At 40.1% G+C, this 23,907-nt stretch overlaps 1 protein-coding gene across 6 annotated transcripts in view; it reads right to left on the minus strand.

Annotated features, from left to right (window-relative positions):
• FBLN2 (fibulin 2) overlaps nt 1-23,907 on the minus strand; it is a 193,979-nt gene that overhangs the window by 119,090 nt on the left and 50,982 nt on the right. The window lies entirely within an intron of this gene.

Genomic DNA, 23,907 nt, shown 5'->3' on the forward strand with positions numbered 1-23,907 from the left:
GCCATTCATTGAAACAAGGAGACTGAGTCTACGTAAAGTCCATCAACGAAAGACTGCTTTGGCTCCACACTGGAAAGGCCCTTTCCAAGTCCTGTTAACCACCACCACCACTGTGAAGTGCCAAGGACTACCTGCCTGGACCCATGCTTCTCACTGTAAAAAGACCCCTCCACCTTGGGAGGACTCTCCGACTGATGATAAGCCTATTTCTCCTTCTAGCTCTGCTGTGTCTTCTGGACAGCAGGAAAAAGAAAGAAAGAAAAAAAGACAAGGTGAAGTGCTAGTAACCTCTCCCTTGTCCACTGACAGACCTACTGTGCCTCTGGATTTTTCTAGAAGAAGCAAAACCATTACAGGGTGATGTGCTAGTAACCTCTCCCCTGTATGATGCTAAACCACACTGTTTCAGGAAAAGAGAAGAAGGAACACTTGCTTAATTGAAAGCACAAAGTCCAGGGATTCCTGACTACAAGAGACATTAAGAACTGACCCTGGTGAAGAAACAAAGAATTATACACTGGCAGGAAGAAACTTGTGGGACCCATGCTTGGGAACGTGGTATTGATTGGATTTTGGGGTTTATTCTACAGGCTGCGCCCTGTGTTTTGGATAAGTCCTTCAGCATGTATTGCCCTCCCTAATTGGATTTTAAATGATAAGTACCAAAGGCACCTTGTTGCCATTGCCCCTGCCATCTCCTCCATTACACTATTACCCCTGTAACACATCCAAATACAGACAATGCCATATATTTGATAAAACCAATGACTAAGGCCTTCACACTTTAGTGATTTATTTAAATATTGTTTGAAAAAATATATTTTTAAGGTTCAGGATATCCCATATAAGCGAACAATTGAATGGATCAGTGGAGATAAAAGTATATGATATCACTACCAGTGAACCCCAAGAATTTATAATTGCTCACAGGGGGCTGCCATTAGATTAGCACAACAGAGGGCTTGGGTTATTTCCTCTAGAAAGAAGAGAGACTTGACCGGATCCCTTTGGGATGGGGCCAGTAATGCAGCAGCAGTTTGGAATATTTTTAAGAACCAAGAACATGATGAGAAATTGGGGCAACTAGAGAAGGCCATTGGCCTTGTTTCTGGAGCACAACTAACCCAGGTACAGGCTGGAGTTGATGAGTTACATGTTATTTCCGCCCTTAGTTCAATGACCCAGAAGTTGCTGACAGAGATGGTATTGAATATCACTGAGGCTGGGAAGGCATTGCAGTGGGATCTAGCATGCTCAGAGATTCAGGATTTCTTGAATGACCAGCTAATGGCCATTCGGAATGATCTAGAGCACCAGGCTTGGCCCACTGCCCTTACAGACACATCAGGAGTACCATCTGATCTGTGGCCATGGAGACATACTTGGAAACTTTCTGGGTGGAAGTGCGGACGTTCTCAGTGCTCCTTCCAAGCATATGGACCGGTACAGGGGTGTGGGCTCCCACATACCGTATCCTGCCGGGTCCATGGGGAGGATGCATATGGGATTGGGTAATTCATCGAGACATCTGTGAAATTAGACCACCTGGTATGCCCAATCGATTTTTAGTCAGTGCTCCTGGGATTACACCTGACATTTGGATGGGGTTAGGTAACCTATGGACATTTTGGCCGTTACAACCCCCACAGCTTCAGTGTATCCGTAAACTGAAGCCAGGAGAAGTTGTTACTCTTCATGACTACGTTTGCTGGGAAGGTAGGGGACAAGGAACTACCCTGACAGGACACTTATTTTTTTAAGCTAATGATAGCTGTGTGTATGTTAAAGCCACCACATTGCAAGACATACATTTTAATCTCATTACCACTGCAGGCAATCATATTATTTACTGGCCTGCAGATAGAATTTTGCAAGTAGTCCTTAGGTTCCAGATACCCTTTAATTGGACTAGCTTACTATCTGATAGATTTCAAAATTTGCTTTCATTGTTACCTGAGATTCAGAAAATCTCTGAGGTACAAGGGCAAATTCACATGCTTCAAAATGTATATCAAGTAGAAAAGTATGCCTTTCACACTGCTTATAGAGTATCTACCTTATGTACTAAATATGATGTATTGTGCTTTATGACAAAGGCTGTACAACAACCCCATTATAGTATTGCTATGGGAATGTTATTGCTTGTATTGTTATTAGTTAGCTTAGGATTATGTTATTGTTGTTGTAAAAGATGTAATAATAGTAATACCTTTCATGTTCATGCTAATCATGCATTGTCATTGCATCCAATCAAAACCCCTAAGGTTGAAGCATCTGATTTAGAATCAGAAGTCCAGGACTTGATGCAAATAGAGATTTGAGAATGTTTGTTGTACTAGAAGTACAAAAGGGGGGGTTGTGGAAGCAGAGAAAAGAACTGACAGAAGGAAACTGCAATGCATGACGTTTGTTAGCAAGAGTCAGGCTAACTGTAACCCTGTTAACGCGAGATTTGTAGAAGCGAGGATTGTGTGAGGCGGGTGAGAAAGAACTGTGTGAGAAGTCATGATGACCTCAGCATAGATAAAGTGTAGAAGACCTTGTGTAGATAAGGAATAGAAAATAATTGTATGTTGGCAAGAGTCAAAACAACTGAGGAAATGAGATATCAAGATGGCCTATGTATAAACAAAAATGCTGCTGTCCCTCATTATTTTTGTAATGAAAGGTATAAATGCTTGCTGTAATTAGTAACCGGGGAGAGACCTGTTTAGCTCTCTCCCTCTGCACATGTGAGAGTTAATAAAACATCTGACTTGCTGTACCTAACAAAATAGTGAGAACTCAGTTTTTCTCCGACAATATTAAGACCCATTGGCCCAAGAGGTAAATATTCACCCAGGTCTAAATTCACTAAATTTTGATGATATCCATTGAAACAAGATACACATACATGGATTGTTACGTACATTCTTAGGGCTTAATCGCCACTGAGCCCTCAGAGAGAGAGAGGGCAGAGACTGCAAGGGTTCTCTTGCTCCCTCATGTAATCTGTCCCAAACAGGCTCCACACAGCTACCGCCCCTACCTGAAGCAAATGGGCAGGGCACGGACACAGCTGTAGCTTGGACACCATCACCAGCTTGGTGAGGTGAGCCAGCTCAAGGCAGGGAAGTAAGTCTGTAGAGGGCCCTAGTAAGTAACTGCACTAGTTTTGTGGGCAAGATTAAAACTCCATTATATCATAGCACTGAGACTGCACACAGACAGCTGCATCATGACAAAATCAACCCCCAAAGCTTCATCTTGGTATATACAGCTGTACCTGACTCAACCGTAACTTCTTTTTAAAGAGCAGCACAATTCCAGCATATGTACCCAGCCTCAATGCTGATGGTAGCCACTGCTTCTCTCCTTTCAAATTCATCCCCATCAGCTGCTTAATCTAAATGTTAACTCCCATTAATTACTTAATTTAGCGAATTTAGGATCTCTCTCAAACACATGCACACAAACACACAACACCCCTACCTTAAAGACATATAATTGAACCTAGCAACTGGAAGACCCTCTCTAAAATGGTCTTTAACACTCATTCCTGGATTATAGCGCTTCCCGCCCCCCCATTTTCTGTGTTTCCTGTTTGCACTGCCTGCTCTGCTGATAGATCTAGAACTCTAGGTGCATAGCATAGATTTTTAGGCTCTTATGTTCTAGATTTCTCTCCCCATCGTCGTCATTTTATATATAAATAATGTGAGCCTCAAGAATTTGCACATTACCGTGGGTTTATGGTGAGGCTAAGGTGCAAATTCCTCAGATGCAACACCCTTTCACAAGAAACTATAGGATTTCCTCATGTTGGCATTTCTTAGATGAATGTGGACAGTGGAGGCATCTGTGAGATATTGTGCAGCTGATGCATCTATTTACTTTGTGAATGAATCAAGAAAAATAAAAATCTCTGTTACGCATTTCTTATGTCTGAAAAATATGTTACAATAATGAGGACCCTTACAAGCCTAGCTGTTTTAACCAAAGCTAAAATCTTTGATATCTACAGTACTCCCTTGTTTGTCCCCAGATTTACTAACTAAATAATATTGCACTATCCAAAGTATTTCAGGCAATTGGCAAGTTTGAAAAGGGCCACTGCTGCATGACAGCCCTGCTATAAATACAATATTTTTGTGAGGTATCTTTTTATGCACTGTAATTTAACACAATCAATATGGATCCTCTGAAGAATTAGCCATGTGCCTAATAGAAAAGAGTGAATCCTGCTGGAGAGAACATCCACCATTGTGATTTATTCTTACAGCTCTTTCTTTGAAGCCTCAAAACAACTACTTATAAAGCATGAGGAACCTCCTAAACAGAAGAGAATGGGATAAAAATTAGTTCTGTTCACAGGTATCAGAGTTCCATTTGGCTCTACACACAGACACCAAGACTACTAGATAATACTGATGCTCAAAAGAAATCTTCTGAAGTAGAAAGTTAATCCAGAAGATGATCATACAAGAGTCTGATGTTTCAAATGTGCATATGAAGAAAAACAAAAAAGGGTTGGTAACACAACTAATTTGTTGCAATGGATAAGAGGAAACTCTATATTATATAACACTGAAGTAACATTAAGAAACCTGTTGAGATTGCTATTTAAAATGTGATAAAGTTTGCTAGGCACAATTTATTGGCCTTATGCTAGGAGATTTCTACCTCCTTCACCCTGAAAATTTCTTAAGATAAACGACTTGATTATGAATGTGGATGATGTTGCCCCTAAATGAGACAATAAGATTGTGAAATTATTTCTCAAATCTGCCAGTGATTTTAGTCAATCCAGGCTGATAACTGTGCATTTACTCCTTTATGTAACTCATGAGTTCAAAACCTGGCAGTAGCCCACATCTGCCATGCTTCTCTTTTTATTTAAACTGCCATGAATTGCACTACGTCGATGTTTATGTGCTTTGATTCAGAACCAATAAAAGCACAAAACTATTATCAATAGATCAGGCATTACCTAGAGTTATTTCCGATGGGAAACAGTTCCCTACATAACTCATAGCAAACATTTTACAAAATCATTAATCCACAGCATTACAGTTCTGAATCAGGAAATGAAAAGTGCTAATAGTTTTGTTGTGCAAGACATGATTCCAAGAGGTTGAAAATGGATGTATATGACAAGGGAGAACGCTGGGAAAGAAGGAAGAACTGTGGCATCCTTAGCCTTAAGATGGGCTATTAATAATAATAATTTAAATACACTGTGGCATCTAAACAAATGAAGTAGAGCAACGGGCCTAGCGGGAAATTAGAGATAGGTTGAAATACCTTTTGTAAATAGATAGCCCAATTTACCTGCTACTGAAAGTGTTTGGAGGAGATAGAAAGCCTTGCATCAATGTTACCAATCAAATAATGGATTGATTTAACAGTGGTCTCTGAAACAAGTGTTTCCAAAGACTGCTCAAAGTCATAAGGAGATTCCATAGATGACGATCAAGCAGGATGAAAATTGTCCACCAAATATTTTTTCCCCATGGAATATGGATTTTTGATTACATTTTCAAATGAAAATTGATTTTTTTTCCACAAACATTTCCAGGTTTTTGATCATCTAAATATTTATAATTTTTTAATGTAAAGCTGAAAAGGTTTTAAAAACATTTTAGGCAAAACAACTCATTTACATAAAAAAGAATTGCAGGGGGAAAAATTGTTGCTGGTGGGATCTGGATGCCACTGGTCTTTTTCATTTCAGTATTTGCTTCTCACTGTTAAGTCTTGTTAAGTGTGGGGCATAGCTTTTATTGTTTTCTGGAATTCATGTGCACATGCACTGTATGCACAATGGCTTCAGTATAAATATACAATCCTAACTCTTCACTTAAGATTTTGATATTGATGATATATTCTGATCTCAATGCTAGAATTATTTTCTACATCTCGGTAAGACGGCACAAATCTAGTACAAATGTTGTAAATACATAAAAGAGGCTCTATATACGGTATTCACCACCTTTACTTGTGCTCAGCAAGCAACTGCAGAAAGGAGCAGCTTTTGAGATGTTTAAGCAAATGAACATGTACATTTTTAATATCATAAGCGGGAAACCATTTAACATGGAACTAGTGAGAGGTGAGATGAAAAGGGAACTGAGGCATGTCCAGAGGTTAAAGTTGCAAGTGTCAGGAACTATGGGCCTGGGTTCCCTCAACTGAACCTGCATCTAGCTGACTCAGCCCTCAGGCCAGTTAATGAGCCCAGCTGGGCTGCAACAGAATCACCTGATTGGGTGGCTGAACCAATTGGCTCCAAGGAGACTACAGATCTGCAGGCTGCTTAACACTCATGCCTACAGTTGTGATCTCTCCTGTGCCTGCCTTGTTCAGTGCAACTCCTGGCCTTGTTCCTAGCCCTGCTTGGGCCCTGACTCCAGTTCCAACCACTAGGCCTAACTGCCCCAGCGCCAACAAGTAGGCCCAGCTGCTCCGACCCAGTCCATGACAATGAGCACTCATTCATTTTCCTTTCTGTGGTATACATTCACACTTCAGTGAATCATCTTGGGCCAGATTCCAATACCCTTACTCACCATAAGCAGCACCTTATTAATGCACAAATAAGGCAAATGATGGGATTCTTTGTGGAGTAAGGTGTTACTTAGCCTCAGGAAGGGTGTGAGAATCTGGCTTTCATTTGGCAGATAGTGTTTGTTAGTTTGCTCACCCAGATAGCACATCAAAAGTGTCTTGGTGAGGCATTAAGTCCTGACACACTGGGTAAAGAGGTCTGAGAAATTTCAGGAGAATGTGAATGAGGTTCCTAGAAGATGCCAATTCCTTTCATCTGTTACCAATCAATCCTTTTTTCTTGGACTCCCTACCATCACATATTAAAACCTCTCTCTGCATCAGTTTCCTCCTTTCTCTTTGCGCTCACTGACTTGTACAAAAAAGTATATTTCTGTATCATGGCCTTATCCAAAGACGCAGTAAATGGTAATGTGTTGGTAAATGATATACCCCAGTCGTCTTTTTACTAATGGCATTTTCTTTTCTTTTCTTTTTTTTTTTTTGCTACCGACAGTCACTGACTTCAAATCTAAGGTTCAGGGGTCATACAGATGGTACACTGGACCAGTCATAGAAACTGTAACAGTAGGTGGAAGGTGAGCTAACTGGCAGGTTCTGCCCTTGTGTTACTAGAATGAGAGAATAGGAATAGTTAGCTAGCATCTTCAGAGTGAATTCTGAGAAATGTGTAGGCTACACTGTTTTGTTGGTGGTGGTTTGTTTTTAACCTTTAGGGGATGCTGATTCCAGCGCTACTCAAAACCTTAGAAAATCGTTCCTCCAGCCCCTAATGCTCTTGAAACATAAGATAAGCCGTGGAGGAAAGAGAAGCTGCAAACAGGGCTGGGGGAAACCATATATAACAATCTGAAATGAAAAAGCTACACACATTCATCTCCTTGAAAACTTTTTTTTAAAACAACAACCTACAAAATTAAGCTGTCTACAGCATCTTTAATTTACCTGTTATCCTTGGGGCACATTCATATCCCCAGTTCAAATAATTTTAATAGAAAGACATACTCATTTCTTTGCTAAACGATTCACCCACCGTGGCTCAGGTAGACAAGTAATGAAATTCAATCTGCTTGGTACCCTGCAGCCCCAGTGTTTCCACCACCACCAACTTTCATAACATCTCTTAAAAAAAAAAAAGCATTGATGGAAAACCTTCCCTCTTATGAAACTGTTTATATTGTTAATATGTTTTAAGTCCATTGTTATTGGAGCCCTAAGCATTTATTTTAGCACTCAGAAATTCAAAACCATGGTGATAAAAAAATCTGAACCCCTATAATTACAGTCAGCAGCACTTTGGTCTGCAACACACAGTCAAAAAAAGCAACCACTTCACATAACAATGCAGGGGGAAGACTATTGTCATATATATTTTCCTTACTACAGAAAGGCTCCTTTCTCAATGGCAGTACTTACTTTCTGCCAGGGCTTGCCATGGCACCTCTAAGCTTGGCAATTCATAGCCCCAGCACCTCTGGGCTTGCCGCATCAGTTATGAAAGTAAAAAACAATTGTTTGAGTCCCAGCACCTAATTGCTTGAGCCCTGGCACCTCTTTCATTACAAATTAAGCACTGCTCAAGGCATAAAGATTTTCAAGACACCATTCAAGACAGAAATTATTCCTGTAGGACTAAAGAAATGAACAAAATGTGTCCTACTTATACATTCTAAAGTAACATCCTGTGAATTTCATTTAAAGTTTAGGGGGAATAACCCCCAATCCCACAGATTCTATGGCATCACTATTTTCAAGTTTATTTGCTCTCATGCAAACATGCAGCCAATTTTTTTAACTTGTTTGAGTCATTGCCATTTAATACATAATGTAAATCAAACACAAACATCTCCTTTATGTATTCCACACAGAGAGAATTAATGCCCTATAACAATGGCTCCCAGTACCTCTAGACAAAGGCAGGAAAGGGGATACCGTGCAGTGGAGGTTTGCTGTTCCTAATGATAACATAATTACTTTGTCTTTCCCCTAAGGACTCTGGCTTAGTGCCATGAACGACACCAATGGTTTCTCAAGGTGGCTCTGGAAAGCAACTGGTCATCTCTGGGAGAACACAGACACATTGGGGATAGTAAATAAAACATGAAACCCATACACACTTGAGGACCCTTGTCAAATTCCAATTACTGCTGGCTTGTTACTTAAAAAGCCCTGAGAGGTAAGATATATTGCTCTCTGAAAGGCCCAGGGTAATGGAATTACAGCACCTTTCACGATTAAGCATATTAGGTTTATTTGGCCTACATATCCGAAACTGTTCAAAGAGTTATTGTCTCACAAAATTCACATCACAGAATACTAGTTACATTCGTCTCTTTCTTGTAAGGAATTCTTCTCAGGGTCATTTTTAAACTCTCAGAGATTGATTTTAATACACCACACCAAATACTATTGTACTGCAGAAAATCATATTTAAATACTATTTTCTTAAAATATATGTATCAAGGTAAGTCTCTCGCAGACACACACTATAGATGGATATAAAGAAGGCAGAGTAAAAGGAAACTAGAAACATGACAAGCCCAATACTTTCTTTTTAATTGGCCACTTTGCTATTACAACAAAATTTCATCATCTCATTATTTTCATAGTTTACTTCTATCCATATTTTACCTTCAGCTCAAATTATGCTTCTTTCTTAAGAACCAGAATGTGCCTCTTGCAGACTGTGTATTCGTTATGGATGAAATCCACTCCTGTGCAGAAGGCCTAGTTAAGCTCTCAAAATAGGGGTACGGGACCAGATTTCAAGAGCTATTAGGTTCCTAGTGAGATTTACAAAGTGGCTAAACAGATGGAAGTTAGGCCTCTAAATTGCTTAGGTACTTCTGAAAATCTCACTAGCCACCTGTGTGCATTCTCATGCACCAAAATGCGATGGGTCCTTTGCACAGAGGTGAATTCCAACCAGCAGCAGCATTTTTAGATGACATCGACAGTCTGTACTGAAGAATGCAGGTTTTTGGTATCACAGAAGTAAAGCTTCTCAGTTCCTTCTGAATATTCCATTCTGTGTCTCATCAACTTTTTCTTTAGACATTCCCTGCAATTACCCGCGATACCAACACATACCACAAAGTGAGTTTCCGTATAAGAAAACTCCAGCCAAATGAATAATATTCACTCCTTGAACTGCAATGAGGAAAATACACTCTATGCAAATGTGTACACATCTACCAATGGATGACAAGTCAAACTACATCATATCAACTCGATAGCTAAGAGAAAAGTTGCTCTTGAAACTAAATTTAACCAAGGCAAGGCTAGAAAGAATCTGAACAGGTACAAAGCAAGCATGTGTGTCCCACCTTCTAATTTACACATTAGTTACTTGTAGGGTCCTACTGCCACGGTATCTGAATGCCTCAATCTGTATGTTTTTATCCTCAACACCCCTGTGAGGCAGGGAAGTTCTATGATCCCTATTTTACAGAGGACACTGACAGGCTAAGGGCTAGATTTTCACAGATCTTTAGGTGCATGAAGATACAGATAGGCACCTAATGGCATTTCCAAAAGCATGTAAGCAGGGGATGCGCCTAACTCCTACTGAAATTCAATGCTTTTGAAAATCCCACTAGACACCTAGCTGCATCTTTAGGTACCTATCTTTGCAAATACACCCTAGGGGGCTCACCCAAGAGGTCTGTGGCAAAGCAGGAAGTTGAACCTCAGTCTCCTGAGTTCCAGACTAGGGCCCTAGCCACTAGACCACCCTTATCTCCAAGAGGAAAGCCTCCAGCATGTTCTCCATATAGATTACTGCTCTAGAAACCTGAGGGTGTCTGATAATGTAAGCAACCCCTGGTGAGGGTATTGCACATCACAGTGGGCAAAGCACATATTGGTAAAGCTGCGAATGATACATCCTACTCATTTCAAATATTATATACAGAGCCAGGGACTCTGGTTCAGAAAAAAGAAAAGGGGCAGCATGGGATGAATGGAACAGAGCCAGTAACAGATGAGAACATTCATAAAAATTGAATTCAAAGATGGAGGAAGGTGTCCAAATATATCGCATATTATTGTTTTAAAATACATGTTGAATGTAACTCTGAGGGGAAAGTTTGACCAAGGCCAGTTGGAAAGCAATCAGTCTGCTGGATGATCACGTGGCCTGCTACAGTCACCCAAAATACAGCCAGCCTAGCAGCAAATGACGTAGTGAGATATCCAGACAGCCAAAGATAAAGGCAACACTTTTAGTTGGCAGGAATTGCACCCTTTTGGATGCTGACAACACTGCATACTTACATTAAATGGATGGCAGTGTCCACAGCGGCTGGCTACGTACTCTGGAAAGGTTTCCACCCAAATTTAAATTAGACTTCGCCTGCTCTGAACCTGGTAGTTAAAGTTCTACAGCAGGGTTGTGAAAAGCCCTTAGCCTCAGCCACTGAAAGCAGTGGGAGTTTAGCCATTTGCTTCAGTGGGAGCAGTGTTAGGCCAATGGTGAGCTCTTCTGAAAAATCCCATCCTTAGCATCTTTCATGCCTTTTGGTGCTGCCTGTTTTAGCTTCCACAAGCGATCGCTATTCTGAAAGCGCGCCTGAGTGTTGTTGGGCCAGATCCAGGCATAGGCCAAGCCTGCTTTGCACCACCCTAACAGGACAGCTAGAGATTGCCCCTGTGTAAGAACCAGTAAGTGGGATAAAGCTTGCTCTGTCACCCTGCTTCCCAGACAAGAGCATGGCTGGAGCACACTGCACTGGAGTCCTGCCAGCATAATGGGCCTTTGTGACCTGTTCCAAGCCATTGCAACTGAAAGCAGCCCTAAAGCTTTTCTCACGTGCACTAGGGGTTTACCCGGCTCCTAGCAGCCTCCAGAATCAGGTGTGGGATGTGGAGGATCTAGCCCATTGACTGTAGAGAAACTTTATCATTCTTTGTGCTGTCACAGTGCCTGTCTCAATGAGGACATTCACTTTAGGAAATGGAGATTTTAGTTCCACTGTATATATAGGCATGAACTCAATACTACACATTTCATTTTAGATATATTTTGCTTTGCTTTTACACCATCTTTTAGTGTGCATATGTAACCCACACACCTCCTGGTGTGGTGTTCTGTCCCATCTAGTGGCACCGAGACCACTTAGAACGAGAGAAAGAGAGAGTTAAATGAGTCTGCCCTACAGTGTTAGCTAACAGCCCGTTGGCTATTAGCTCATGCAGTAGAGGCTCATGCACTAAGTTCCAGAAGTCCTCAGTTTGATCCTGCCCACCGACAACCGGGGCTCTGTTGACGTTACACACGGGCACTTTAAAATACTTGGCGTATTAATGTGTGCCACTGTGCAGAGGGTTGGATCATTCCAGGGCTGGCCATTTCTTTTGCTCTCCTGCCATTAGCAGCTAGCGTGACCAGATGTCCCGATTTTATAGGGACAGTCCCGATTTTGGGGTCTTTTTCTTATATAGGCTCCTATTACCCCCTGTGACAATGCTGCCCGTGGGAGCCAGCTGAGGTCACTCAATCAGGGTGAACTGCAAACAAAACGGGACAGACAAACCCCAAACGCTGGTGGATATTCCAATACTTAGATTTACCAAGGCAGCACAAAACAGCTTCTATAGTGCCTCACTGGTTACTTAGAAGTCCAAACAACGCAGTTCCCTTAAAGTATCCAGCCTCAGACTTCCATCCAGACAAACCTGTCAGATATGATGATGATTACTGAAAATCTTATCTCATCATATAAAAGAAAAGGTTCTTCCAATCCCAAAGGATCAGCCACATAACCAAGTCCAATTATAACTTAGATCTTCCCCAAAATACACGCTTATAGCCAATTCTTATTAATTACGCTAAAATGTATTAAAAAAGAAAAGAGAGAGAGTGTTGATTAAAAGATCAATATACAGACAGACGAATTCAATTCTTGAGGATCAGATACATAGCAGAGGTGAGCTTGTAGTTGCCAAAAGTCCTTTTAGATATAGTCCATAGGTTATAGTCCAATGTCCATATTCAGGGTGGCTTCAGTCAATGACTGGAGATCTCAATCCTTATGGCTTAAGGTTTTCCCATCTTGAAACCCAGAGCAGATTTGAGACCAAGTAGGATCATGTACCAGGGTTCTTATACATTTCCAGCAGCCTTTCTGCCTGAGAAAACAATAGGCCTAACTCTCCTTCTTCCAAACATCCTGGCAATTAGCACAGGGTAATTTATCCATTAAACAGTTCAGATACAGGTTACCACAACCTTCAAAGAGACATATAGACAATAATACTATTCCACTCAAGTATCATCATAAATGTTAATATTCCTTTTTTGATCTTGTTTGCTTACATCACAAAACCTAAGCAAACATGTGGGGGGAGGGATAGCTCAGTGGTTTGAGCATTGGCCTGCTAACCTACAGTTGAGAGTTCAATCCTTGAGGAGGCCACTTAGGGATCTGGGGCAAAATCAGTACTTGGTCCTGCTAGTGAAGGCAGGGGGCTGGACTCAATGACCTTTTGGGGTCCCTTCCAGTTCTAGGAGATAGGATATCTCCTATTATAATTATTATCTACCCTTCTATCTCTAACAATGCAGACTTACATTTCAAAGCTCTCTTAATTTACATATCTTCCTAACCAGTCTCTACAGTTCAGCCATGGGTCAGGTCAGTCTGTGAGTTAATTAACTCTTTCTGGCCCTGTCACCTTTCAATGAGATATTATATTATACTCATAACATCACACACCCCACCCCGTCTCGATTTTTCACACTTGATGTCTGGTCACCCTACTGGCACCGTTATTGACCATCAGCCCCTGCTCACATTCTTGGACAATTTTCAACTATAGTAGGGAAGGCAAGTGAGGGGAAAGAGGAGAAGGAGAATGACACTTGCATTCTAGTTCTTACTGCCTTCAAAATTACAAAGAAGCAGGATCCGATTCTCTATTGCATTCTGTTTCTTCATTCTCTGCCCTAGCACAGCCTACAGCAGCCTGGGAATTGCTCTAATTTGTGCCACCTGGCAATAATCCCTAAATGACGATCAGCCAACTGAGTGTAGCCAGAGCACAATGAGCTCTGGCTACTCCTCCCCTTCATGACTGTCCAAATAAGTAACAGTCAGCCTGGATGTGTCAAGAACAAATCATGTCAAACCAACCTGATAGCTTTCTTTGACAGGGTACCAAGCCTTGTGGATAGGGCGGAAGCAGTAGACATGGTATATCTTGACTTTATTAAAGCTTTTGATACTGTCTCGCATGACCTTCTCATAAACAAACTAGGGACATGCAACCTAGATGGAACTACTATAAGGTGGGTGTAAAACTGGTTGGAAAACCATTCCCAGAGAGTAGTTATCAGTGGTTCACAGTCATGCTGGAAGGCCATAATGTGTGGGTTCCGGTTCTGTTCAATATCTTCATCAATGATTTAGATAATGGCATAGAGAGTACACCTATAAAGTTTGTGGATGATACCTTGGAGGGGTTGCAAGTGCTTTGGAGGGGTTGCAAGTGGTTTGGAGGATAGGATTAAAATTCAAAATTATCTGAACAAACTGGAGAAATGGTCTGAAAAAAATAGGATGAAATTCAATAAGGACAAATGCAAAGTATTCCATTTAGGAAGGAACAATCAGTTGCACACATACAAAATGGGAAATGACTGCCTAGGAAGGAGTACTGCGGAAAGGGGTCTGGGGGTCATAGGGGACCACAAGCTAAATATGAGTGAAGAATGTAACACTGTTGCAAAAAAAGCAAACATCATTTTGGGATGTATTAGCAGGAGTGTTGTAAGCATGACACGAGAAGTAATTCTTCTGCTCTACTCTGTGCTGATTAGGCCTCAACTGGAGTATTGTGTCCAGTACCGTGCACCACATTTCAGGAAAGATGTGGACAAATTGGAGAAAGTCCAGAGAAGAGCAACAAAAATGATTAAAGGTCTAGAAAACATGCCCTTTGAGGGAAGACTGAAAAAAATGGTCTTGTTTAGTCTGGGGAAGAGAAGACAGAGGGGATGTGATAGCATTTTTGAAGTACAAAAAGGGTTGTTACAAGGAGGTGGGAGAATAATTATTCTCTTTAAACTCTGAGGATAGGACAAGAAACAATGGGCTTAAATTGTAGCAAAGGAGGTTTAGGTTGGATATTAGGAAAAATTTCTTGTCAGGGTGGTTAAACACTGGAACAAATTGCATAGGGAGGTTGTGGAATCTCCATCATTGGAGATTTTTAAGAACAGGTTAGACAAACACCAGTCAGGAATGGTCTAGATAATACTGAGAGCTGCCATGAGTGCAGGGGACTGGACTAGATTGCCATTCGAGGTCCCTTCCAGTCCAATGATTATAGGATGCTATTGTGATACCCACATTGTTATATGCTTCTGAAACTTGGCAAATGCTAGAAACCCACAACAGGAAACTAAATGCATTCCATCAGAGATGCTTGCAAAGAACACTCGGTATCCACTGGTAACCGACCCTGCTGTGTTACAAAGGACTGGCCAGCAGAGAGTAGACACAAGAGAGTAGAGTGGTTTGGACGTATTGTACGGATGCCAAAAAACTGTATTCCTAGACAAGTCCTTGATTAGATACCACCCGGTGGAAGAGGGAAAGGGGAGGACAACAGATGACATATTAAAAAAAAAAATCAAGAAAGATGCCTCTGTCATTGAAACAGACTATAACAGAGCAAGAAACGTGGCATTAGACAGATGGAGGTGGAAAGACTGGTTCATCTCATGGGTCAAAAGGCACAAGAGCATCTAATAAAAAGAAATTAAAATAATCTGCTCCTCCTCAACTCCGGTGCTGTGGAGAGGGTTTGTGTCAAAGTTAGCTATACTTTATACTCCCTGGGCACTCCTCTACATTGGGGTATCTGCAGTAGGAGAACTAAGGCAAGAGTCTATGGAGAGGTGCAGGAAAAATAGCACTATGCACTAACTGAAACCATAGGAACAGCCAATAGTTACAGTATATGGCATTTTTGCATTGAAAAATATGTTTCCTTTTCTCCTTTTTCCCTGCTAACTGCATCCAGTTCTCTCTTAAATCATCAGCATAAATTTTTGAACACCACTTAGACCAACGTGCCTGCCCTCCTTGAAGTCCTCCTCTAATTTTATAGTATCTCAATCTAATTTCCTCTCTATACATATGTCAACCTCTCTGTTAAACGCATTGATGATATTTTCTTCAATGACCTTACTTGGCAACTCATCTCAAAATCCTAACTAGTCTGAGAAATAACTGTTTAAAATCACAGCCCCATGGAGTTATATTGATCTATACCAGTTGAAGATCTGGCCTGCAGATTTTACTTATTTTTATGATAAATTGTATTCCTTAGTTTTCATAATTAAGGGCTCAACCTTGGAGTACTCCTCTAATCACTGAGAATTTTTAGTGAGCAAAGATTGCAGAATTAGGCCCAAAATAGTTAATGTAAATGCTAAGTATGATCTGGTATTCAGTGAAGCAAATTGGTTACAATATTAGACTTCATATTTGCAGAACCCTTTTTGTAGTTCTGAGTAGTTACTTGTATTTTACACTCACTTAACTGCTGCTTCTATACATTAGCACTAGAAATGTTAGGTTTGTATGTTTATAAAACTTTCATGAAGATTTTGTTGCAGACTTTATTTTATATAATCTACTACGCTTCCCTCGACCCCACCCTCTTTAGCTATGAATAGAGTCCTGCGCGGATACAAAATTTGTATCTGCATTCAATCCCCAATCCGCAAAAATGATCTACAGATAGCCACAGATTGGCAGGGCTCTAGCTATAAAGGCCAAATCCATCTTTTCTTCCTGATTTTTAACACCTTCTCCACCAGCCCCTCTATTGCACCTTTTCTATCCCAGCATTATCCTGAAGGTGCTTGATAGTATTTCATAACTGGCCAAAAATTGTATACAATGCATGTTGTTTTCATCTCAAGATCTTGCCTTACAAATATTTACCTTGTGCAGTTTTCTACAGATGGACATCAACTATTTGTGTTCTTAGCCTCTGTTTGCCAGAAGCTGGGAATGGGCAACAGGAGATGGATCACTTGATGAATACCTGTTCTGTTCATTCCATCTAAAGCACACTGCATTGGCCACTGTTGAAAGCCAGGATACTGGGCTAGATGGACCCTTGGTCTGACCCAGAATGGTAGTTCTTATGTTCGAACTATCGTTAAATTTTTAGGAATGACAATAAATTCATTCATAATTGGGGGGAGGGGGAAGAGGTTAAAATGGAGACATGCACATGGTCTGAAAGATGCTGGTTCCACAAACTGAATGCAAAGTTGCTATACAGACTGTCAAAAAAAAATTCCATAAAACATTCACAGCAAGGGTGTTTGCTACCTGAGCTACATTTATTCAAAAACCAACACTCTACTGGCAGAAAAAGTAGGCAAATGGAAATGACTGGAAAAAACTTGACAGCAACAGCTTTTAAGATGTTTTATCCCTCCCTCCTGCGTACATAACTTTTGGAGGAAGAGGAAACAGAAAATGTGGCAAGAAGAGGAGACTGTTAACACTTTTTTTTTTTTTTGGTTACCATCACAGTAACTTACAGCACTAGATCAGTGTTAAATGTTTTTTGCAGGATACAGTCTAAAGAAAATCCGTTTTCCTCCTCCCCGCTAGTTGTAAAAGTGCTTGAGTAATTAATTTATACTTTCTGAGCTGAGTAGTTACTTGTATTTTACACTCTATCTTAACAAGAAATCCTTCCGGAATGCACTAATTAGCATTTGATATGGGAACTGCAGAAGGTCTAACATACTGCTGAAGAAAGAATGGATCATGAATATAAACTAAGGAGACACAACGTACGCAGAGATAAGTAAAAAAAAAACCAGGAGAGAAGTGGCAGCAGCATAGACAAGAATTTAAAGAAACAATGTGATAGAAAGCAAAACATTAACAGACTCTTTGAAGGTGGGCGAGTAGTAATAATATTTTGCACTTTCAGAAAGTTTTTCACCTCAGGCTATCAAAGTATTTGCACCACTCCAAAATTGGTGTCATTCTGATTGCTTTGCAAATGGGAAAACTGAGGTACAGAGAATTGCCCAAGATCACGTAGTAAGTTAATGACTGAGCTAGAAATAGGGCCCCTGACTACCAGACTCCTAGCTCTGTTCTGACTCCTAAAGCACATTTCTTCTCCAGTGGTTGAGGCCAGTGTAATACCCTGGAATTATCTGCTGACTAGGATTTTGGTTTCACACTCACAAAAACAGATGATATCCCTCTATAATACACGTGTATGTCTACTACTGCCCTCTAGTGAGCAAAAAGACCTACAAAGGATTAAAAACCCTATGACTTACAACAGCCAAAAGACCTTATTTAGCTGAAGCATTCCAGGCCTGTGTTTATGGAACCAAAGGTACTGGGTTCTACACTAATACCGCATGGTTCTCTACGAATGAGTCCACAGATGCATTATACAGTGTCAGGATATTTTGAGAGTTCTGATACATTTCCTGGTGGATAACTGGAAATGCTGTATGTGTGCAGTGTTGTTGTAGCCGTGTTGGTCCCAGGATATTAGAGAGACAAGGTGGGTGAGATAATGTCTTTTATTAGACCAGCCTCTGTTGGTGAGAGAAACAAACTTTTGAGCTTCCACAGAAGAAGAGCTCTGTGTAAGCTCAAAAGCTTGTCTCTCTGACCAACAGAAGTCGGTCCAATAAAAGTTATTACCTCACCCACCTTATCTCTCTAATGCTGTATGGTAGTCAATAAACCTCTTTGTTCTTTACAATGATCTTTAGTTTACTAACCAAAATCTCACAGTAACATGGAACTAGTATACCAATAAATTAGCATACAGAGTTAAATGACAACCACATGGATAAAAACTCCCATCAATTACATGCAGTAAATCATCTCCTAAAAGATGCCAGCTAACAAATCACAGATGTAATGCAATGTTATATCTTATATTATTATATATGTTTGCAGTTGGTTTGTCTGCATGCTACAGTTAGTACTTTAGGCCAATCGATACCACTGTGGTCTTACCACAGACAATTAAGACAGGAATGCTTTTGAAATAGGATACAAAATGGCTCAGCTATGAAACTACAGAGAGCTAGGACCATGCACTTCCACCCTGTGGCCAAATACTATTCATCATGGAAAAGGGACACTGTGTTCTAAAACCAAAATTTCAGACTAAAAGAAAGATGAACAACTGAAGCGTGAAAAAAAGAACAAGCATCAAACCAAAAACAGAGTGTTTCTGACCAGCAAATTACAAAATAGGCCACATTATTTCCACCAATAGTACTTACCGAGATTACATTTGAGGCTGCAGTGATTCAGGACGTGAAAAGTAAACTACAGATAAAACCAAACCGAGACCTAAAAAATGTAAGTAGTGAAGCCAAAATTTTAACCAAAGGCATCAGGAAACCAACCATCACTGAATTCTGTTATTTGGAGGCAGTTAATAGGAAGAACAGAAAGATCACCAAGTGCTTTCAACTTCTGAAGGCTTATTTCCATCATCTTCACACGCTGTCCTGCAACTGATAGAAACATTTGTTTCTGTGAAGCCTCCTTTAAATTTCTGGGCTCTTGGAAAAAGCCACGAGAATATATTTGTATCAGGACTTGCTTGTAAGCAGGGCTTTGGAGTGGAGCCCGGAGCTAGAGTGAGGAGCAGCTCCGGAGCAGCGGAGCTGCAGGTTTTTGCCTGGAGCTGGAGTGGAGCCGGAGCACAGCTCCAAAGCCCTGCTTGTAAGCATGAGAATTTTTTTAATGTATCCTTCACTGGCTCAGGGATGTAAGTAAATAAATATTATTCCCAGAAAAAAAAGTAAATCAGTTGACATTAAGGTTACATAGCAGTAATTTTAAGGGAAAAACACCTTTAAACACACTGAAGTAGAAAACAAACAAACAAACATGCAGATTGTGAAGATGGGAAATTTTAGTTAAGAATAAACTCGAAAAAAAATGCATACTACACATTCATATATACACCCAAGTCTGACCAGCTTCTATCCCACAGTCTTAATACAACGCACAATTCATCGTTAACCTTCACCTTGTATAATCATTTACACAGTGCAAGGTGGATATAAAATGTTACCAAATGAGAATGATAGGATTTTACACTAACTGTGTCAGAGTAAATAAATATTCAGAGTACTGGTGATTCAGGCCTCTGGTATCCAATCTCCATCCCACATTCCTAATTTAGGATTTCTCACCTTCCCCCATGTTAGACAATGGGTATTTATAAGTCACTGCAGTATTTTGTTATTTGGTTCATCAGGGCTACCTGTGATGAGTGGAGATCTTGAACTGTGTGTAACTTGCTATGTAAAATGATTGGGATTTTGGTAACAATGTTCACAACTTCTTTAAATACATAGGCAAACCATATAGAGAATTGAGATGTTCCCAGCCACTAAGAAATGTGGCATTTAAGATGCCAACTAGCTGTAATACTTTTTCTAGACATGACTCTACGTTATGTAGGTGGCAGACTAAAGGTTAAATTTATCTGGTGTTTCCTTAACAATATTTCCATATTTTTCAATTTTTTTGTTAAAAATTCTATAAATTTTCAGTTTTCTAGGTCTATTGCTTCTTTTAAAAAAATATTTTTAAGTGGTTAATACAAATTTTAAAAACTTTAACTTGACCTTCAAGTTTATCATCTGGGAATTTCCTTAGTTTCTGTGGCACTGTCAAAGGAAAGTACTGGCATTCCTGCCATATGAAACCATTTTGTCTCCACTAGTGGTGTAGTGGTTAAAAGAAGTGGATAAATTAGCCTAATTCCCAAATGAAAAGTGGGTAAACTCAGCTGTGTTAATCAGCATATATCAATCTTTTTCTCGTAGGACACCAAAATTTCTTCAGTGCTAGATAAAGCAGACAGCCATCTTAAAATCTTTCAGCCCAGCAGATTCAACTCCACTAGGTCTACGAATACAAAGCCTCCTTAAAAAGTTCTTTAACTAAGCTGATTCTAAGGATTTCAAAGGAGTCCCCATTGGGGCGTTAGATGTTCCAGAAGAGTCCCTGGGTGGTGTAGAAGTGCCCAGGAGGAAGTATAGCTTTCTGTAGGTGGTGTAGGGGAGGGATTATATCTAAGAGAGTTGTGATGTGGTGTTGGTGAATCATTTGCATATTTGCTGGAAGAGATATGGAAGGACAGTCCTCGTTCTGCTTTCAATAAATCCAGTGATTTCTAAACTCCACAAGAGTCTATGGGCCACATCCTCACCTCAGTGGAACTAGGCCAATTTACATCAGCTGAGAATCTGGCCCTATCTATGGGAGGCTTAGAAATTCCTGAGAAATCCATATAGGGCTTAGGTTCCATAAAAATCCATGTGGGAATCAGAATCTCTGCAGAAGTGAGTGTATTTGTGGCACTGCTTTATTCACTGATTTCAGTGGCAGCTAATTTGGAATCAGCTAATCTGTCTCCCAGTTTTTTAAATTGACCCTTCAAAACAAGATTATCTGATTGGTGCAGTCAGCATACTTTATTTTGATTTTTGGGAAAAGGCAAAGATTAGCTGACAGTTCTGGCAGATTATACTAATTTACAAGTCTACCTAACAAATTCAAGTTTCCATTCTATACCCACATGCAAAATTCAATTTTCTTTCAAGCTCTGGCTAAGTTCTTTGCCAGTCTAGCTCAAGAGTCACCAAAAATATAGGACATATGTATTTTATTACTCAAAACACATTGCTATGCTCATGAGTCACAACCTATCCTAATTAAAACAAAAAACAGAAACAAAAGAAACCCACACAAAAAACCTAGTTCCCAGGCAGTAACATTGGTCCTAACCATGATGAATGACATTCCCAGTTGTGGACAGTGTAGCTTTATAATAGGTCTTTAGAAATATGTTACTATCAGCTACTATCATGGGAAACATGAAACAGCTGGCCTTCTGTGCCTTGCCTAACACTGGTCTTAAGAAAAGTCTTAGGTTATTGACACAAACATGGGGTCTGTGCAACTGCTTCAACTCCATGAGCCAAATTCAGCACTGCTGACCTCAATGAAGGTGCATCATTTATATCTGAACAAAAAAGGCTGTGAACAAAGACTACTGGTTTTCATATTTCTACTGCAAAATCTTGAGAGGAATACTAATTTATTTAAGGGCCAAGCATCACCTTAAGGTATCCATCCACCTCCCCATTGAAGGTAATATTCAGGGTCTGCTAGGATGTTCCTTACTTTGGTTAGAAAGTTCTCTGTTGACATAATATCCATATTGTCCATGTCATGCAAATTAACTGTTTCCCCCATCAGCCACATCCAGGCTTCAAATTCAGCCAATTCTATTGAAACGTGTTTAAATAAAATCACCTGAGGAAGCATTTAGCCATACTGGCCTCCTGAGAGTTATGGTCAACCCATCCACAGGCAGCTGACAACCATACAGCTATGGTACCAGATACGTACATATGTACGTACGTGTGTGTGTGCATTGAGACTTCTCTCAAGACAGCAACAAGGACGAAAGGAGAATGATGTTCTGGTGGGAAAGGCCACAAGACTCTTTATGGAAGGTTGTGGAGAGGTTCAAACCTAAATTTGTAAGACTCTTGGTTCTCCAGGGGACTTTGAAAGATTGAAGGCAGAGCCTGGGGTTGGTGAAACATCACTTTGTGGCGGAGCAAGGCTTGCTGCTGAAGTTTTAGTTTCAGCCTGCGAGAACAATTGGCCTTAGGCTACAAGTAATTTTGATAATAGATGAAGTTTTATTACTAAGATTCACATTCAGGCTTTCTTCAGAAAGGATTTGTACCAGGGACAAAATGCCAAATGGCTCTAAAGTTCATTCAGGACCATAAAAATGCATTTGTATTCAGATCCAAGGATAAAGCATAACCCTAATACTAAAGTCATCAATCCATTACAACTCCTTTGAGTGAAATGGAAGAAATGCAGTAGCTGGGTTTTAAACCGAGATCCTGTAGTTGTGCACAGAAAGGGAGTTGGGTTTATGTCCCTTGTTTATTAACAGAAATCTTTTAACAGTAGGGTCTGATTTCTAATGGCCTTGCACCTTGTATGATCATTTACATCTGTTCAAAGAGGCTACCATTGAGATCAGCTAGTGTGTTACTCTACTTTACACAGATGTACCTGGCTACACATGGTGGAAAAACATTGGAGTTTCAGACCCATAATATCTGGGATGTGTTGGCAAGAAGACAGAGAGGAACAGGGAAAAAAACGTATTATACTGATGAACATTATCAAAAGAATACATGATAGTGTAGGGTGGTGTGTCAGTTTTACTCGCATGAATTTTTGGATGGCTCATTGGCTGGAAGTGACTTATACAGTTCATCCCAAACTAACAAATAATTAATGCTTTTTCTTTCTCCACTTTGCGCTCTACTTTCCCAATCTTTAATCTGCCCAGTGGCCAGTACGTCTTGTACAGGCACTTTCACGCTTCCCCCAGAGGGTCACAGCTAGATTCCCATGTGGGTTCTGATCTTTCAGAAAATTTTTAAAAAGAAAAGAAAAAGACAATGAGATTGTAAATCCAGAGTACTGGGAGGTGGGCCCAGCACTTAAAATGACTTTCAAAATCACTTTTTAAAGTCAGAAGTTAATGATGTGCCTTTAAAAATGTGCATATTACTCTGCTGCTATGTACTAAGCATTCACTTCTGTAGGTGTTATGTTTACTTAGCCACTTTAAGTGTTTATCTATGGTGCCAATGTATAGATTTTTATACAGAACAAGACCTTTGGCCTACTGCTGTTGTTCAGGATATTATTCTAAGTTTGAAAACACAAGGTCCCACTCTGATTAAGTCAATTAAATCAGCATTTGCAATAAAAACAAAGGAAAAATGCAAGTACTTGGGTTCTCAGATTGGCAGGAAAGGGAGAGGTTACTGTGCCCATTCACATATCGTGTATATAGTTTATTTTGGACAGGTGCCATAATGTCTGTTTCAACCCAGGATCTAGATCTGATCTCAGTTCCCCTCTTATCAGAGTGGGAACAGGTGGTTCAGCATGTTACCTGGATGACATGTGAAGAAAACCATGGCCCAGATTAATGAGCGTTCTCTACCTGTACTGCAGATATTTTACAAGAAACAAAGAAATATAACATTAAAAACCATCATGAGAATATTTGGTGCCACATCATGAAAAAAAATGATGTTACGTTTGATTTGATGAAAAATGAATCAGAAATGTGAGCTGTATTCATACTGATTTGCAGCAGTGGAGTCTGCATTCATTACTGTAATGAGCACTGCATAAAGCTTATAATCAACGTTTATTACAGATGTCAAAAGGAACCCAGAGGCAAAGAGGAAATACGTGCTCTTGCCAGCCCTGA

Source organism: Chrysemys picta, chromosome 7 (genome assembly GCF_011386835.1).
Source record: "Chrysemys picta bellii isolate R12L10 chromosome 7, ASM1138683v2, whole genome shotgun sequence".
Classification (NCBI taxonomy): Eukaryota; Metazoa; Chordata; order Testudines; family Emydidae; genus Chrysemys; species Chrysemys picta.